The 3035-nt window shown below is 44.4% G+C and overlaps 1 long non-coding RNA gene across 1 annotated transcript; it reads right to left on the bottom strand.

The window, feature by feature from the left end:
• Nucleotides 1-267: 267 nt before the first annotated feature.
• On the bottom strand, nt 268-2025 carry LOC103626021 (uncharacterized). Its single transcript, XR_552670.3, has 2 exons — nt 1526-2025; nt 268-797 (listed from the first exon to the last, which is right to left on the bottom strand). It is a non-coding gene; the product is annotated as an uncharacterized lncRNA (long non-coding RNA).
• Nucleotides 2026-3035: the final 1010 nt, after the last annotated feature.

Genomic DNA, 3035 nt, shown 5'->3' with positions numbered 1-3035 from the left:
AGGTAGATGCGGCATGTGCCTGCAACTGCAAGCGTGACCTCGCCCTCCCTCCATGTGTGCCTGCGATTCCTGTGGACGTCGCTCTTATTTACACGCGTCATTAAATGCTGTCTTATTTATTCGCAGATCATGGCATATATACTATAGGGTATGCCTTAGAGAGTTGGTTGGTCCAAATCAGACGGAGCATGTGGCTGTGCATGTGGACTCGCATGGGTTCGATCGTATCGGCAGAATTATTGGCAGGTGGTACTCCCATTTGATCACTAGTACAATGATTGACGACTGCAATATATGTATCTCAAGCTGAAGAACACAAGAGATATCTTCCTGACAACATTACAAATGCTACCCAATAAATGGAAAAAGAGGGCATAAATATCAAAAAATGTCAGCGAAGTGTCATTAGTCTATATATTAGCCCTTCTGTTTAGCAAAATAGAAATTAAACTGGACTAAAAACCAGGAACTAAAGATTATTCCATCTAACCAAAGGGACCCTTAGCTTGTCAATTAAAAACATTTTTTAATCTTGGGTTCAAAGTAGTAAGCTGACAACGTTAATTTGCATTAAGTGTACATTTGTTTTTTTTAGCTGGCTGGAAATGAATAAGACCATTCTTAGTGGGTATGTCACCTAAATTTCATTCTCATTAAATACAATGACATGTAAGCAAACCAAGATGATATGATATACCAATTTAATGAAGAGAGGTATGAAAGAGTTTTATTGTTAACAGGTTGAGGTCCATCGGCGTTGCCGGGCACGCGTGCTTCTGCTGAGCCACCCTCCCGGGCTGCACGTGGGCACACAAAACATTACTGACATGATTTTGTATAAGCATAAGCTAATGCAGCTACTGATGCTGGCAATTCTTCTAAACAAGTCTATACTAGTAATAAATGATACACAATAAGAGAGCATGTGCAAGTACAGATTTTGTTTTCTTCAATTTTAATTTGGGGAACTCTAGTCTTCGCGTACGGAAAGTAGTTTAGTGGGAATGTTTAAGGATTCTGGTAGAACAACTGCTTCATATAAAAAACAGAGTTCCAGAAAGGGTCTAACTGTAATCACAAGGGGAATGGAATTTGGACTTGGAGAATAAATGACTTTTAAAAATCATACTGGTAGTAACCACTTGGAACCACCGAACCACAAACTGTGTACTCGTAAAGTGTAGAATGGTTTTCCAATTAGTAGCTTGGAGGAAAAAAAAACATTCTACGATGGGAATTAGTAGCGATAAGTTTTTCCTTTTTCTTAAAAAAAAACACCTAGGGGTCAAGGTGCCTCTTTCAACTCAATCAAACATCTGTCGCTACCAATTTGACAACTTGTCACTACACAAGAAATGAAGGATCGATCACATCGCTCGATTTCTTGGCCAGCCGTCATCATGTACAGAGGGAGCAAACCCGCGGCCAGAAGGAAACCGCGCGAGCGGGTCCGATCCGATCCGAATCGGAAAACAGAGGTGGAGGCAGAGGAAATTCAAACACAGCACGGGGCCGAGGGGCTTACCACGGTGCCATTCCTGGCGGACGCGTCCCTGGCGTCGCCGGTGGCGGCGCACCCGCCGAGAAAGTCCCTTGTGACGAGCTCCGCCGCCCTCCCACCGTTGGCTCCCCGCGCCATGAACCCCAGCGCCTCGGCCGCCATCTCCCTTCTCGTTTCTAAATTCTACCGCAGCATGGAGCGACGGCCGGTTGCGGCCTTGGCGGCGACAGCAGCTGTCCTCGAAGGGTGTGCACTTGCTGACAGTGGTAGCGCAGGAGGAGGGTGTGGGCGGGGCGGCCGGCGAGCAAAGTCAGGAGACGACGAGGGAGGGAGGGAGGGATGAAAAGGGTCGGGGTTTGGAGCCAGCATCAGGCACGTATGGGCGCGCCATTAATTAGGTGTTGGAAAGGAGAGGTATGAGGACAAGATGTGCAATGAATGCGAGCGGGGTAGGCTGTGGAGGGCCGCATTGATGGCAGATGTCGCCCGCTGTGTGATGGGGATGGGTCAGCCTACGCCACTCACTGCTGCCCTCTGTCTACGTACTCCTCTCCTCGGCTAGTACTATCAATACTCATGTCACGTCAAATTCAATTACGAATATTAAATAAACTGCTTATAAAGCTAATAAACGACGATACCAAATTATTAAAACTAACAAATCTATTATTAGTAAGAATTTTTTAGAGGGTACAAGGAAGAACGATACTAGCTCACACTGCTGCACATACGCATCCTTTACAAGCTAAGAATAAATTAAGAGGTCTAGAACTCTAATGCCTGTGAACATGCAATACCACTAAACATACGTGTGTACTGAACCCTGCCGTCCCCGCGGGAGCACTATCAACAAGTGGCCTTCGCCATTGTGCCATGAGACCCTTCGTTGTTATTAGTAAATATTTATGGTACTTTAAGAATGAACAATTAGACCGACACTTTTTAAATAATATTGCAGTTTTTTTAATTTCATGCCTACACCATATATACTCCGTATTTGGTATTATTACGGCTTTAAGATCTTAAGGTAAGTGGCGTGACACGTGACGTTAAAGTCATACGATTTATCCTGTGTTCTTTTTACTTACACATTTTAGTTTAAAAATAAATTAGTGAACCATAGATATTCAAGAACAGAGTAAATAGATCAAAACGATGAGATATCATGTTAACACTGTGAACAACACGTTGCTATAACAATATAAGATTTCAGCACTGCAGTTTATAGCATCGGTTGAATAGACCTTGACACCAATATTTCATCCTTACAATCGTGATATCTTGTTGGAAACCAAAATGGCCGTGCGGACGATCCGGTCTGCGATCCGGACGGTCCGCGGTGGTGGCGCGGACGGTCCACGCGTGCGCAGAGTCAGTTAGGGTTCCTAGTTTCTCGTAGGATTTGTTACTTAAAACCGCGGGATTAACTCGGAAATCAGTTGGAAGCGGATCCAGACCTTCCCCTTTATATAGATAAAGGGCTACGGCCGATTGAACCCCCAACAATCGATCAAATCAAGTATATTACTCGTTT

The sequence above is a fragment of the Zea mays genome, chromosome 5 (genome assembly GCF_902167145.1).
Source record: "Zea mays cultivar B73 chromosome 5, Zm-B73-REFERENCE-NAM-5.0, whole genome shotgun sequence".
NCBI lineage: Eukaryota > Viridiplantae > Streptophyta > Magnoliopsida > Poales > Poaceae > Zea > Zea mays.
Note: the sequence above shows the minus strand (reverse complement) of the source record. Positions and strands in the feature narration are given on the sequence as shown.